The sequence below is a fragment of the Geotrypetes seraphini genome, chromosome 2 (genome assembly GCF_902459505.1).
Source record: "Geotrypetes seraphini chromosome 2, aGeoSer1.1, whole genome shotgun sequence".
Lineage (NCBI taxonomy): Eukaryota > Metazoa > Chordata > Amphibia > Gymnophiona > Dermophiidae > Geotrypetes > Geotrypetes seraphini.
This window is the reverse complement of record NC_047085.1, coordinates 515,425,965-515,442,743: the sequence shown is the minus strand read 5'-3', so window position 1 is coordinate 515,442,743 and position 16,779 is coordinate 515,425,965. Positions and strand designations below refer to the sequence as shown.

At 47.9% G+C, this 16,779-nt stretch overlaps 1 pseudogene; it reads left to right on the top strand.

The window, feature by feature from the left end:
- Positions 1–4,992: 4,992 nt before the first annotated feature.
- LOC117355287 overlaps positions 4,993–16,779 on the top strand; it is an 89,051-nt pseudogene continuing 77,264 nt past the window's right edge.

The following is a 16,779-nucleotide window of genomic DNA, read 5'->3' as shown; positions in this document are numbered from 1 at the left end:
TACCACATGCATTCAGTGTATTTGCCTTTGCGGCACCATGTCGAAAGCTTTTCTACAGTCCAAACTGAAAGCTATGTCAGCGAGGGTCTTGGCAGAGGGAAGGCCTCGGTGCAGACCTTTGAAGATTGTTCTCCATGGCGGCTGAGGCTAAAAGTAAAACAGGCGTGGGCCGAGAGGGGGCTTGAGGAGGAGGAACGGTTAGATGCTGACTTGCGAGGGGGGGGGTTGCTGGACTCATGGGGGGAGTCTGCTGCTGGGGGCTGGGAGGAAGGGGCTAGAATTGGACCTGGTCTAGAGGCTGAGTGGAAGGCAGATGGGAGCTGAATGGAAGCAGAGGCATAGCAGGAGTGACAGGTGCCCAGAACTGTGGCGCCCCTCTCCTGCCCTCTGCTCTACCCCTTCTCTTTTCCCCCTCATGCTGTGCTTGCTCTTATCCCTTCCTCCGTACTTCTAACTTTCCCTGCACAAGCAGCATCACAAACTTGCCCGCATCGGCCCTCCCTCTGACATCACTGCCTAGGTGTGTGACCCAGAATTTACATCAGAGAACCGATGCTGGCACGTGCAGCAGGTTGGAGTTGCTGCTCAGGCCCAGAAGCGCTAGAGGTACAGTGGGGGTGAAATGAAGGTACACGTGGTGGAAAAGGAGTGGGGGGGGGCAGAAAGGAGGACAGGTGATGCCCCCAATGAGACATCACCCGGGGCAGGATGCCAATGAGTGGAAGGCAGATGGGGGCTGGGGCTGGGGTTGGAGCTGGTCTGGGGAACTGAGTGGAAGGGAGATAGGGGTTGAAGCTAGAAGGAATGGAAAGAGGTGCTGGACCCATGTGGCAGGGGCTGGACAGAGGGACTGGACCTGCAGGGTGCTAGACCCATGTTGGGGGGGGGAGCTGAAGCTGGAGGGAAGGGAAAGAGGTGCTGGACCCATGTTGGGGGGGGGTGACTGGAGCTGGAGGATAGGGAGGAGGAGAGAGAAGGGAAAGAGAAGATGCTGAACCAAGGGGATGAAGGAAGTGAACTACTAAACCCAGCAAAGGGAGGGAGAAAAGAGAACGAAAGACATATAAGGCTGTGCCTTCTTCAGCTTCCAGGGGGCAGTAGCCCTAAAGCAGTGTTTGTCAACTTCTTCAAGCCAAGTACCCCCTAAGTTTAACATATATCAACCAAGTACCCCTTCCCAAGCTCCACCCCTGATCCCATCCCCATAATAATAGTACTAATTATAATGCAATATCTTCCATCCATTTTCATATACACAATGGTAACCAGAGATTTAAAGAAAACACAAAGCACACTGCAGAGAAAATGTTAATTATCATTTATAATCGGGGGGGAATTCAAAAAAGTCAAGGCAGATAACTTTAAAATATGCAATGTCACCTCAGTAACAACTATAGAAAATTAGACAAATACAGTGGCACCTTGGTTTACGAGTATAGTTCATTCCAGAAGCTTGCTCGTATATCATAAGAACATAAGAAGTTGCCTCCACTGGGTCAGACCAGAGGTCCATCGCGCCCAGTGGTCTGCTCCCGCAGCGGCCCATCAGGTCTGTGACCTGTGAAGTGGTTTCTGACCACTTCTATAACCTACCTCTAGTTCTATCTGTACCCCTCAATCCCCTTATCCTCCAGGAACCTATCCAAACCTTCCTTGAACCCCTTTAGTGTGCTCTGGCCTATCACACCTTCCAGAAGCGTGTTCCATGTGTCTGCACCTCTGGGTAAAAAAGAACTTCCTAGCATTTGTTCTAAACCTGTCCCCTTTCAATTTCTCCGAGTGACCCCTAGTACTTGTGGTTCCCCACAGTCTGAAGAATCTATCCCTGTCTACCCTCTCTATGCCCTTTAGGATTTTGAAGGTTTCTATCATGTCTCCTCTAAGTCTCCGCTTTTCCAGGGAGAACAATCCCAGCATTTTCAACCTGTCAGCGTATGAATAATTTTCCATACCTTTTATCAGTTTAGTCGCTCTTCTCTGGACCCCCTCAAGTACTGCCATGTCCTTCTTGAGGTGCGGCAACCAGTACTGGACACAGTACTCCAGATGTGGGCGCACCATTGCGAGTTTCCCCATAGGAAGTAAGGGAAACTCGCTTGATTCATCCCCCCCCCCCCCCGAGGTCACTAGCGCTGCTCCACCCCACCCCCACCCCCTAGGCCACCGACGCTGCTCCACCACCACCCCTGAGAACCATCATTATTCCCCCCCCTCTCGAACGCCCCCCCCAGAACCAGCATCCCCCCCCCCCGCAAACTAGCATCCCCCACACACCCATGAAGAACTGGCATCACCCCACACATACACACAAACCGGCATCCCCCGCCCACCCAAACAGAAGCTCTTACCCCATCTGGCACCGGCACAGAGCACCAACCCACAGGATGTGCCGGTGCCAGTGAACGAAGATCTTGCCTGGGCTGGGCCATGAGCATTTGCGCATGCTCAAGGCCTTCTGGCTCTCGCTCTCTCCCAGAGAGCTCAAGATGCTCTCCCAGAGAGCGCAGATGCTCAAGGCCCAGCCCAGGCAAGAGGCAGGATCTTCGTGCACCGGTACGTCCTGTAGGTTGGTGCTGTGTGCCAGTGCCAGATGGGGTAAGAGCTTCTCTTTGGGTGGGCGGGAGATGCTGGTTTGTGTGGGGTGATACCGGTTCTTCATGGGTCGGGGGGGGGAAGCAATGGCAGTTCTCGGGGAGGTGGGGAGTGCTTGCAAATCAAGTCAACGCTCGGTTTGCGAGTCACGATTTGCGAGAATGTTTTGTTCGTCTTGCAAAACACTCGCAAACCTTGTTACTCGCAAACTGAGGTTTGACTGTATAGTGCAAAATAGAGACATTTCGATCACTAAATTTAAAATAAAATAAGTTTTCCTACCTTTGTTGTCTGGTGATTTCATGAGTCTCTGGTTGCAGTTCCTTCTGACTGTGCATCTAATATTTCTTTCTGCCTCCTGCATGCTTCCTCTCCTCCAGACCCCATTCCCTTCCCCAACCAACATCTCTCTCTCTCCCTCCATGAATCCAACTTTTCTTCCTCTCTCCTCCACCCCTATTGGCAACATGTCTCCCTCTCTCTCCGTCCATCTGTCTTGAGAGATCCAGGCATCTGTCCCACCCTTTTTACTGCCACATCCAATATTTCTCCCTTTCTCATCTCCCGGATGATGTGCGGCATTTTTCATCACTGCCCACTAGCCCCTTGCCCATTTCTCCTTTTATCACCTCTCCAGCACAATGCCACATCTCTCCCTCCATCACTATATCCAATATTCCTCCCCTTCAATCTGTCCCTCTGTTCCCTCTCCACCACCATAGTCAACATTTCTTTCTGTTCCCTATGCATCACTTCTCTCTCTCTGTCCAATTTTCCTCTTTCTTCCTTTCCTCATGTGCACCATCTCTTTCCCTCTCACTCACACACTCATGCCCAACAAATCTCCCTTTCTATTCCCTCCCTGCTATGTCCCAAGTTATTGCCCCCTCCTTCCCTTCCTTCTGTGTCCCCGAGTTTGTGTACTCCCCTTCTCTCCCTGCCTTTGTCCCAAAATCATGCTCCTCCCATATCCCAATGTGCTCCATCCCCCCTCCTTTCTCCCTGTCTCAGATCATGTCCCCTCTCTCCCTTGCTCAAGCCGCACTTGCTCCTACTGCCTTCAGTGGCACTTGTTGCAGAGACACGTAGGCAGCAGTTCACATGCTGCGTGTAGCAGACCCACAAGCCTTCCCTCCGACATTGGAGAGAAGATTTCCGGGTCAGCTATGTACAGGGTGTGAACCGCTACCTGCGCGTCCCTGCAACGAAGGCCGCTGAAGGCAGTAATTGGGACCCCCCCCAACCCAGAAGGTTTTCCTCTGATGTCAGCTGTGACATCTGAGGGAATCCCTCTGGGTTGGCTTCGGTGGAGAGGGGCGGACAGGAAGGAGGGATCTCTAGCAGCGGCTTCGACAGGGTGGAGGGATCCCTGCCAGTGGCTTTGGCAGGCGGGTAAATATGCTCGGCGGCGGCAGCCAGTGCCACATATCTCTAAGAAGTGGCTCTGAGAAACACTGCCCTAATGCACTCTCCTAACAGTATTCTATAGTAATTTGTCTGGTTCAGTTTTCTCAATTTGCAAGAGAGGGCTGTGGCTCAACAGCTAGAGGTTGTGAGATTAAATCCCAGTGCTGCTGCCTTTGACCCTGGGCAAGTCACTTAATCCTCCAGTGCCCACCACTTTGAATGTCTGCTTTGAAATGCCAAAGTTTACAAGTCCCCATTCCCTTCTTCTGGGAGATTTTTTAGAAAATGACAATTGTACAGAATAGTTTCTTTTTATACTTTAACATCATCCCAATCTTGGTTCTCCCTGTGCAGGATCCCTTGTTGGCAGCTGCCACAGTGTTTGTTGGCGGGAACTTCCTCTCTCAGGATTAGAAAGGAATTGGGGGAGAAGGCTGGTGACGTCACAAAGAAGCTTCACGCCGAAGGCTCCACCCCTTATAGTGCTGATTGGTCAGAATGGTCTCTGGGGCGGGAAGAGGAACAGAAGGTACCGCCCCCTAGCACAGAGAAGACAGAAAGGAGGAGTTTCATCTCCATCTGGTGCTGATTGCTTAGAATTTCCATGAGGGGATGGGCTGAACTTTCCACTCAACAAAGGGTCTTTGTGGCCGGAAGAAAACAGTCGTCCATCTTCTGCTCTTCTCTCTCCTCCCAGCCCTGATGTGGAGGAAGAAGAGCTCCCAAATGTCCAAAGCCCAGAGGGAAATGGCTGCAGGAGCTTCTGCTCAGGTAGGAGCTCCCCCTCCCCCACTTTTCCTGGCAGGGGGAGGGGCAAGATGGGGGGAGGGGTCTTGGAATGTCACCACCACACTCCAAGGGGGCAATGGAGGATGAAGGGACTTGCCCAAGGCGCTGAGGGTGTTCCTGGTTTGTGTTTCAGATGCAGGTGAAGTTTGAGGACGTGGCTGTCTCTTTCTCCCAGGAGGAGTGGGAATATTTAGATGAAGGGCAGAAGGAGCTTTACAGGGAGGTGATGAAGGAGAATTATGAGACTCTGATCTCCCTAGGTAAGGAGACATTTTTCTGCACTTCCTTTGCTCCAGAAGCTTCCAAGTGTAATCAGGATCTCTCTGTACTAATCTCTATCTTAAGCTGACAGCATGATCATAAGATTATCTTGTGTGTCCTGCAAGTTTTCTCCCTTTGAAATCAGAGACAGATTATTCTCTGTTTCTTGAAGAAGAGCTAAAATGCAGGGTCAGAGTAGCCCAAATGGTCAGAACCTGGCTGCAGAAGATTACATTGTACCTGGAAGCAGTCTTTAGGACCAGGTCATCGATCTCTGCTCACCCTATAACACTGTCTGACACTGAACTGCTCCAAGAGCTGCAGAATTGTCTCCAGGATCACCATGTGATAAGAGGAATACATGAAATCCTCACCAACTTCTCTTTCTATGTATTAGAGCAGGGTCTCTCAAATTGTGTGTCACGAGAGATTCCACAATTGTACTTTATTTTTAAAAATTCCCTTCTTAAATACACATTAGAATAAATGATATCACGTACACAAGAGTCTGTTAGTGTCTGTGTGCATAAGGATACAGCTGTCCAGACAAGCATCATTTTTTGACGTGATTGGTCCTTGAAAACTAATGGCAAGTACTGCATTTTTTAATAGTTATCTTAACTTGAGCAACAAAGCGATCAAGGCTTTGTTACCATTAGGATCTTCTTATCTCTGTAAATTTGGATTTTCAGCTCTGACAAATTTTTTAAAAAAGAAAAGAGAACAACTGCAGATGGTGGATGATGAAATGCGAGTTTGCTTCTTGACTATCGAGCCGTGTTTTGAGTTAATTCACACTCAAAACCAAGCAGTAAGCACATCCATCGCTTTGATTAGCAATTCTATTCTATGTATTTTAGTTTCACTATTGTTACAATTACCCATGCATATCTTAAAGAACTTTAAATCAATAACTCTCAAAAAAATTAATTTTTTGTTGATTTTGCAATTTTATAATTTCAGTTATTATCCCAGGACAAGCAGGCAGCATATTCTCTACATGTGGGTGACGTCATTCACAGAGCACAGCCTCGCAAGCAAACTTGCTGGAAGATCTTCAAAGTTTGTGAGTGCTGCACCACGCATGCACAAGTGCCCTCCCGTCCGAGTCAGGGCGCTCGTCTCCTCAGCGTGACCTCAGTTCTTAGTTTTCCGCGGAGCCAAGAATCTCTGTCTCTCAGCTCTGCGCTTAACCTAAGTGCTTTCTTGCACCGTGGCTTGCTTTGTTGTTTTATACGGGTTAGTCGCTGTGCGGCGCGTCTTCAAAAAACCCGAATAATTTATATTTTTTTATTTTTTCCGTTCATTCGGCCCGGGGGCCCCGGGTTTTGACCAGACCGCCTGGCCTTGTTCGACCATGGCTGGCCTTTTTCCCTATGACCCGGCCTGTCATCGGGTTTAAAAAGTGCATGCAATATGGTCGGGTGATCTCTATTACCGACCCTCACCGTTGGTGCGGTCAGTGCCTGGGCTCCAACCACCAGACCAAGTCCTGCCCACGCTGTGCCACTCTCCAACTGCGGGCCCTTCATAGGTGGCATGCCCGGATCCTCAAACTCTAAGGTGCTATGGAGCAGCCAGAGAACAAGACCTCGACTTCAGCCTCGGCCCTGGTAACAACTTCGACCTCGAGGGCCTCGACCTCGATCAAGTTGCCTCCGGCCTTGAGGGCCCCATCAGCAGTGCCTGTTAAGGCCCTGTCCTCGGGTAAGTCTGGGCTTCGAGTTAAACTTCCCCAAGTCCCAGTTGTGTCCTTCTCAATCTCTCCAGTTCATCGGAGTGGTACTGGACACGCTTCAACTCCACTCATTCTGCCTTGACCTCGTCAGGATGCCCTCATTCACCTTTTGCCAAAGGGTGTCTCTTCTGTCGACAGTTTCAGCCAGGCACATGATGGTCATGCTGGGACACATGGCTTCCACAGTTCATGTGACTCCTTTTGCCAGACTTCACCTCCGAGTTCCTCAGTGGACCCTGGCATCGCAGTAGCGGCAGGATCGAGATCCCGTCTCTCAAAATATTGCAGTGACTCCTTTGTTGAGACAGTCTCTCCGCTAGTGGATGCTCTCTTCCAATCTTTCCAGAGGTTTTCTGTTTCATGCGCCCCCTCAGCAGAAAGTCCTTATGACAGACTCTTCTGCTTACGCTTAGGGGGCTCACCTCGACGGTCTCCGTACTCAGGGCGATTGGTCCAGCATGGATTGTCGCTGTCACATCAATCTATTGGAGCTCCGAGTCATTTTCAACGCTTTAAAAGCCTTTCATCATCTGCTTCGCGACCACGTGGTCCTCGTTCGGACGGACAATCAGGTGGCCATGTAACAAACAGGGAGGTACGGGATCCCAATCTCTTTGCCAGGAAGCTCTGAAGATTTGGGATTGGGCGATATGTCACAACATCTTTCTCAGAGCGGTCTACATTCAGGGCCAGCAGAACTGTCTGGCAGACAAATTGAGCCGCCTTCTGTAACCTCACGAATGGACACTCAATTCCTCGACTCTGCGTCAGTGTTTTCTCGGTGGGGGACTCCGCAGATAGAGCTGTTTGCGTCCCCCCTCAACCACAAGTTGCCTCGTTTCTGCTCCAGGATTTACTCTCCTCACCGACTCGAGGTGGATCCTTTTCTTCTGGATTGGAAAAACCTGTTTTTATATGCGTTCCCTCCATTCCCTCGTCATGCTCAAGTCAGCCCACGCCACCATGATTCTGATAGCTCCTTGTTGGCCCAGACAACCTTGGTTCTCCTTTCTACTTCAACTCAGTGCCAGGGAGCCTCTGCTTCTATCTGTTTTTCCTTCTCTGCTTACTCACGTCAAGGTCCTCTGCTTCATCCCAACCTGCAGTCTCTACACTTAACAGCTTGGTTCCTCTCGACATGATTGCCTCATTCCAGTTTTCACAATCTGCACAGGATGTTCTCGACACTTCTCGGAAAAGGTCCACTAGGCAATGTTACAATCAAAAGTGGACTAGATTTTCTTCTTGGTGTGCTATACATCGCAAGGATCCACAGTCTGCCTCCTTGTCTTCAGTGCTGAATTATTTGCTGCACTTGTCTAGGACTGGTCTCAAATCAACATCTATTCGAGTCTACCTCAGTGCCATCACGGCTTTTCATCAGCCGGTTGACGGCAAACCTCTGTCTGTTCATTCTGTGGTTTCCCGGTTCATGAAGGGTCTTTTCAACGTCTATCCTCCGTTCTAACCGCCTCCGGTGTTTGGGATCTCAATGTGGTCTTTGCTCAGTTAATGAAACCTTCTTTTGAGCCGATTGATAGGGCTCATTTGAGGTATCTCACTTGGAAAGTCGTGTTCCTTATTGCTCTCATGTCTGCTCGCAGGGTCAGTGAGCTACAAGCTTTGGTTGCAGACCCACTTTTCACAGTTTTCCATCATGATAAGGTAGTCCTCCGTACCCATCCTAAATTCTTGCCTAAAGTGGTTTCAGATTTCCACCTCAACCAATCTATTGTTCTTCCTGTTTTTTCCAAAGCCTCATTCTCATCCTGGACTGTAAGCATGTGTTGGCTTTCTAGTTGCAACGCACTCAAGCTCATCGGACTGCTCCTCAACTTTTCATATCTTTTGATCCGAACAGGTTGGGGCATCCTGTTTCTAAGCGAACCATCTCCAACTGGTTGGCTGCTTGTATCTCTTTCTGCTATGCTCAGGCTGATCTCCCTCTGCAGGGTTGAGTCACGAGCATAAGGTCAGAGCGATGGCAACGTCTGTAGCTTTCCTCAGATCAACTCCTATTGAGGAAATCTGCAAGGCTGCCACTTGGTCCTCGGTTCATACATTCACCTCTCACTACTGTCTGGATACTTTTACCAGACCTGATGGCCATTTTGGCCAGTCTGTTTTGCACAATCTGTTCTCCTAAATTGCCAACTCTCCCACCGTCCCATTCTGGTTAGCTTGGAGGTCACCCACATGTGATCCGAGACTTTGGAGCCTTGTCTGGTTTACAGGTGAACTGTAGCAAGTCGGAACTTTTACTGCTATCGGGCGGTCCGTCAGAGTCTTGGCATGCACTGTTGCCTATTGCCCCAACGGCGAAACCGATGCGCTATTTGGATATCTACCTCAGTACTGATTTATCTACTCTTTACAATGCCAACATCCGGCGCCCCCTTGAGTCCATTGGGAAGTTGTGCCAGGCCTGGCGGGAACTGCCGCTGGGCGTTCTGGGATGGGTAGCTTTGGTAAAGATGGTCATGGTTCCGAAACTTTTGTATCCTTTGCAGACTATGCCACTTTGGCTTCATCGGCGCGATGAACTTGCTTTTAAATCGGCCATTACACTTTTCATTTGGAGATCCCGGGCTCCACGGATTGCGCTGATAAAACTTACTTTGGATAAATGTTTGGGTGGTCTTAATGTTCCTGATATCAGGCTCTACAGTGTTGCCTCTCTCTTCCGTTGGATTTATGAGGGCTACACTGGGTGTTTACGTTATTCCCCCCAGGGCTGGTTGGCCGGTTGGAGCTCCCCCTTTCATTTTTTCAATATGCTTCATCATCAGGCAGATCCTGGGAGGCGGAATCAAGACTGCTTTCGTTTCTTGAGACCCTTTCGGATGGCCTGGCGGTGGTGGTGACGAAGACAGCAGCTGCCTTCGGAGACATCCCCCTTCCTGCGCTTGGAGGACAACTCTCAGTTTCTGCCGGGCTGGGACCGGTCAGTGTTTTGGCGGTGGGCGGTCCGCAGTTGTGTGGCCATGGAACAGTTGCTTGACTTGTCCCCCGAGGGTTTTCCCTCCTTCCAACAACTCCGAGACACGTGGGGCCTTCCCTCTTGCTACTTATTCTCTTACTTTCAACTCCGTCACTACTGGGATACTGAGCGTAGGGGTAGGGAGGGGGCCTGGGTTAAGGGGCGTTTGGATACCCTTTTTTCGGCCACCCCGCCGTTGGCAAACACACTTGCACATTGGTACCGAGTACTTAAATCCTCTCTTCCTTTGTCGGTGCTTACCCCTTTGCGCTCCTCCTGGGAGCGGGATTTGGGGCTGAGTATCTCTGAGCCACAATTTTTCTGTTTCCAGATTCTTTATTCTTATACTAAATCTTCTGATTTCCAGGAGCTCCAGTTTAAAATTCTTCATCGAGCCTATCTCACTGCGCAGCGAGGGGCGCGCCTGGGACTTTGGGGATGCTACCTGTGTTAAATGCAAGGGCCGGGCTGGCACATACATTCACTCTTTTCTGGAATGCCCCCAACTGAGCATATGGCGGGAGGTTCTTCCCTCGCTGGAGCATGCTGTGTGCCGCACGGTCGAGTGGGACTATGGGTTCCTTCTCCTGGGTCTGCAGGTCTCCCTCCAGGATCAGGGATTTACTCTCCCTCAATGTCGCTTCTTTTATAACGCTATTCTCCTAGTGAAGAAATTGATCTTGACTTATTGGATGTCGGAGGACTCGCCTCCGACACCCCAATGGAGGAGTAGACTCTGGGAGGTGGCTCAGTTTGAAATTCGGTCTTCTATTGGGTCTCTGACTGTGGTTAGGTGGCACTACGTAGGTCTGTGGGAGAAACTGCGGGACTTGGTGTCATCCTGAGAGTCAGAGTGGGGAGTATAGACTTGGGTTTTGCCCCTCTTCTCCAGATATACTGTGCCTTTGCTTCGTTGCTTTGTTTTGTTCCTTTGCTTTTTTCGATGCCTAGGGGATGGGGGTTGGTGGGGAGGGGGGTTCCGGAGCGTATGGGGGGCTAAGTGTTCTGATGAGTGGTGTGGCTGTGGTTGTGTATGAGGTGGGGTTTGCTATGCATGGTCTTTTGGGGCCCTTATATCAAAAAGGTGACTGGTCACTGCACTTGCTCTAAGGCATTCTTGTTCTTTTTGTGTTGTTCTCTTTGTGTCCCTCTCTGCTCCTCTTTAGACCACCACAGACTACAAAACCTTCAAGAAAGAAACAAAAACCCTACTTTTCAAAAAATACATAAAACCAATATAACACAACCAGACATGTCCCAAGCTCCACTTGCAATACTACCCACTCCTTAGCAAATTAGAAAATGTTAATACTTTTCCTTATGTACTTCCTAATATCATAACAGTTCTTGTGTAATCTGCCTTGAACCGCAAGGTAATGGCGGAATAGAAATCACTAATGTAATGTAATGTATAACATGTATGTTTTTTTAACATAATTTTTTGTTAACCGCATCGAACTCAGGGTTATGCGGTCTAAAAATCTGCTGTTATGTTATGTTGAACCAGGTCATTCCTCTTTCCTTCTGTGAGGAGTAGTGGATTTGGCTGAAGACTCCAAATAAGACTCTTAATTAGCTCTCCACGCTCTCTGAGGAAAGGACCACCTTGAGCACAGCTGCGGTTCAGGAGATTTAACAAAGGCAACTTCTGGTTTCACTGTAGGCAAACAGATAACTTGGCTACAAAGCATATTTCTTAGAAAGAGAATACATTTCCACCATGTCACTGGTATTGGCATTAAGCAAAATAGATTCCAATCAAACCCCAGAGCCAAGAATAAATACAAGTGAATCATAGCTTTACGCATTATTTTGTAGATAACTCTTATGGAGGTGAGTAGGCAGGAGCTGGTCGTGTCTCACTTAGGCTCTCTGCCTGCTTTTACATTTTTAAAGATTTGTAGAGCAAGTTTATCACTGACATCTAAAAATCACATACAAAGAGGCTATTTTAAGCTCTAATGGTTTGTCAAGGTATATCTGCTTTACACTGCCTTGGGTGAATCTCATCATAAAGGTGGTTAATAAATCCCAATAAATAAGTCCTTTAAAAAAAAATTTTTTTAAATTCTTTATTCATTTTTAAACTTTCAACAAGTGCAACAAAATACAATCATGTATATTTTAATATCACTTACTAATCCAGCAAAGACTAATTCATAACAAATACCCTCACTCCCTCCATTATAAATATCAATAACACTTTAGCTCAAGATATCATTAATATAACCCCTCCCACACACCCTGTACTAATAAAAGTCATCATAGCTGATCCTTTGAACCTGCTGCATATTTTTCTTTGAATAAAATATAACTGAGATTCTTTGAATAAAATATAACTGAGTTTTCATGTTTATTTCTGAAACAGGCTCTGTAAGGATAATTCCTAATCTGCTATCGTGGATTAAACAAGATGGAAAGCCAAATATCCAGGATCCCCAGAAATCGGGAGAGAGAGAAGTTAGACATTCAAACACGGGTGAGTAACAAATACTCTACAGAATGATATGGGGTATACTAATAATAACTACAATACAGCCACATAGCGGGAGGAAGACAAGATCAGCTGGTGACTTGCCTACCGGGAGCCAAGATAGAAGATATAGTGAGCCACATCGACAGGATCATCGACAGCGTGGAAGAGGAAGATACAACAGTGGTGATCTATGTGGGGACAAACAATGTGAGCAACAGGAACTACTGTAGGGAAGTAATGAAGGACCAGTTCCGGATGCTAGGAAGGAAGCTGAAGACCAGAATGCCAAGGGTAGCGTTCTCAGGGATCCTGCCGGTATCCAGGGCCGATGAGAAGAGGCAGATGGAGCTGCAAGCAGTCAACGCGTGGATGAGGCACTGGTGTGAGGAAGGATTCCACTTCGTGCGCAACTGGATGACATTCTGGGGGAAGAGCAAGTTATTCAGGAAGGATGGACTCTTCCTCAGCGGAGACGGAACAAGGTTACTTGCAGGCAACATCAAGAGAGAAATTGAGAAGTTTTTTAACTAGGAAGAAGGGGAAAGCCGACAGTCGATCAAGAGTCAATGGTTAGGGAACCTGTATACCCAGAGGATACCGTGCAGGAAGATAGCGAAGAAGACTCACCGGATCATAGGCAAGACAGAAATCCTGACGGATCGAAAGGAAGGAAGGAAATGAAAGAAGGGAAATCAAGAGGGAAGGAAATGCAAGAAAGTGACAGGCTGCAAACTCAAGTGTATGTATACGAATGCAAGGAGCCTAAGGAATAAGATGGGGGAATTGGAAGCTATGGCACAAAAATATAACCTTGACATCATCGGCATCACGGAAACATGGTGAAATGAGGAAAACGTCTGGGACACTGTGCTACCAGGATACAAGCTATACCGCAGAGATAGAGTGGGTCAAAAAGGTGGGGGTATTGCCCTAGACATCAAAGAGGGAGTTAAGTCTACCGGAGAGAACACACTGGAAACGAAAAATAAGGCAGAGTCTCTATGGGTCAAAATTCTGGGAAAAAATGGAATGGAAATGAAGATCGGCATCTACTACTGACCCCCAGGGCAGTCCGAAGAAATTGATGGAGAAATGACGAACGAGATTAAACGCAACTGCAAGGGAGGCAATGCAGTTATCGTGGATGACTTAAATTATCTGGGGATAGACTGGAACCTAGGCACCTCCGGCTTCGGTAGGGAGACCAAGTTCTTGAATGCTGCAGGTCGGTGTTTTTCAACCTTTTTACACCCGTGGACCGACAGAAATAAAAGAATTATTTTGTGGACCGGCAAACTACTAGGACTAAAATTAAAAAACCCCGTTCTACCTCATCTCCTCAAGCTCAGTCCCCACTAATCATCTGATCCCATCCGCACAAGCCTCAGTTATGATTTTATAATGAATGTATTTTATTAAAGTATGAAAAGGAACAATATTCTGTACAATTGTCATTTTATAAATACAAATAATACAGAGCAAGGATCAACAAAACCCCTGTATCCCCTCCCCTTCACATATATCCCCTCTACTATCAAGAAAACTGAACAAGCCAAATTATTACAGAATGCTACACAGAAATATCATGCTAACAGAACACTGCAGTCACACATGACAGGAATGCAACTAGGGCAACTGCCCTCTGGTAAGAGAGCACCCTAAGCCAGCTGGAAGCTAAAGAATCACTGCCTGAGCTTTGCAGTCCCCAGTTATGTCTAACACCAGCTCTAGCAGGATATATATTTCAAATCTGATATATTCTAATCACAAAATAGAAATAAAATTATTTTTTTCTACCTTTTGTCATCTCTGGTTTCTGCTTTCATCTTCTTTTCACTCTCTTCCCTGCAGCGTCTGCCCTCTCTGTCTCTTCAATCCAGCATCTGCCCCTTCCATCCACTGTCTGACCTCTCCCCTTCCATATGGTATCTGTCTTCTTTCTATGCCCCTCTCCCCTTTCCATCCAGCCTGTGCCCCCTCTCTCCTTTTTACATGATTCATTCCAGCTTCACTGCTATCTTCATTTTTATCTCTCCTACACCAGATCTAGCATCGTTGCCTCTCTCTGCTTATTTCTCTGCTGACCCCTTCCCATCATCAATTCTCTACTTTCTCATGCCTGTCTCTCCCCTTCCCCTCCTCTAATCTCCCTGCCAGCTCATTCTTTCCTTTTTTCCTTCTCCCTTCCCTCCTCCTTCTGTCAAGCAGTAACTCTCTTCACTTCCTCCCTTCCCAGCAGCATCTCTCCTTCTCCTTCCCTCCAGGTCTAGTAGCAGCTCCTGTCAAGCAGTAACTCTCTTCACTTCCTCCACTCCCAGCAGCATCTCTCCTTTTCCTTCCCTCCAGGTCTAGTAGCAGCTGTCCCTTTTTTTCCTTTGTCCAGAAACTTCCCAGACTCCTTTCCCTCCTCCCCTCCCAGCAGCATCTCTCCTTATCCTTCCCTCCAGGTCTAATAGCAGCTGTCCTTTTTTCCCCCTTGCCCAGAAGCTTCCCAGACTCCTTTCCCTCTTCCCCTCCCAGCAGCATCTGTCCTTCTCCCTCTCCAGGTCCAGTAGCAGCTGTCCCTTTTTCCCCTTGCCCAGCAGCTTCCCAGCCTCCAACAGTGGCTTTCTCCCCTCCCAGCAGCTCTCCTTACTTGCCAGTGCAGCGATTCAGGAAGGCAGCCTCGGGTCCTTTGTTGGATGGCACCGCCTCTGAGAAAAGAGGAAGTTGCATCATCAGAGGCGGCCGCGACTCAGCAAAAACCCCAAGGCTGCCTTCCTGAATAGCTGCACTGGTAAGAAGGGGGGCTGCAGAGATTGGAGAAAGCCACTGTCGGAGGTGCCCCATAATCTCTCCGGCCCAGATGAAAATAACTTGTCGATCTTGCCAGCCCTGTGTGGGCCGGCAGGAAATTGAACTTAATCAATCTCCCTGGCCTTGGGTGGACCGGCAAAAATTTACTGCGGACCGACACCGGTCCACGGACCGGTGGTTGAAGAACAGTGCTGTAGGCGATTGCTTCCTGGAACAACTTGTCAAGGAAAATACTAGAGGTAATGCAATTCTGGACTTAATTGTAAATGGACTACGAGGACCAGCGCAAGTTGTAGAAGTAGAAGGGACGCTGGGAAGCAGTGATCACAATATGATCCACTTCAACCTTGACACGGGGGCAAAACATCGATCCAGAACGACGTCCATAGGATTGAACTTCCAAAAAGGGAATTATGAAAGGATGAGACTCATGATGGGGAAGAGGATAAGCACTGTAAAAATGCTAGAGCAAGCATGATTCCTTTTTAAGGGCACAGTCACCGAGGCGCAAAATCTCTATATACTACGTATTAACAAAGGATCCAAGAGGAAAAAGAACAAGGAATCAGCATGGCTCACTGTAGTGGTGACGGAAGCGATCAGAGACAAGAAGACTGGAAAAGGTAAAAAATGGATGAAAACTGGAAAAAGCACAAACAACATCAAGGTAGATGCCATAAGGCGGTAAGAGGGGCCAAAAGAGACTACGAGGAAAAAATAGCCAATGAAGCAAAAACTTCAAGTCGTTCTTTCAATATATTAAGGGGAAACGACCCGCGAAGGAAGTGGTGGGTCCGTTGGATGACCATGGAATAAAGAGAGTGCTAAAGGAGGACAAAGCCATCGCCGACAAACTGAACATATTTTTGCGTCTGTTTTTACCGAAGATGATATATGCAACATACCGGAAGCCGACAGGCTATACACAGAAAACAAAGACAGGAAACTGACAGGGTTGACAGTCAGTCTAAAAGAGGTATGCAGGCAGATTGATAGGCTTAAAATCGATAAATCCCCGGAAACGGATGGCATCCATCCGAGGGTAATCAAGGAACTGAAAGGGTCTATAGCTGAACTGCTTCAACTAATAGTGATAGTGTCTGAAGATCTAAAGGCGAAAAAACAGTGTGACAAGGCGGTGGCTGTTGCCAGAAGGATGCTGAGCTGTATAAAGAAAGGCGTAGCCAGTAGAAGGAAGAAGGTGTTGATGCCCCTGTACAGGTCATTGGTGAGGCCTCACTTGAAGTATTGTGTTCAGTTTTGGAGACCGTAACCGGTGAAGGATGTAAGAAGACTTGAAGTGGTTCAGAGGAGGGCGATGAAAATGATAGGAGCTTGCGCCAGAAGACTTATGAGGAGAGACTGGAAGCCCTGAATATGTATACCCTAGAGGAAAGGAGAGACAGGGGAGATATGATTCAGACGTTCAAATACTTGAAGGGTATTAACGTAGAACAAAATCTTTCCCAGAGAAAGGAAAATGGTAAAACCAGAGTACATAATTTGAGGCTGAGGGGTGGTAGATTCAAAGGCAATGTTAGAAAATTCTACTTTATGGAGAGGGTGGTGGATGCCTAGATTGCGCTCCCGAGAGAAGTGGTGGAGAGCAAAACAGTGCCTGAGTGCAAAGAAGTGAGGGATGAACACAGAGGATCTAGAATCAGAAAATAATATTAAATATTGAACTAAGGCCAGTACTGGGCAGACTTGCACAGTCTGTGTTTGTATATAGCCGTTTGG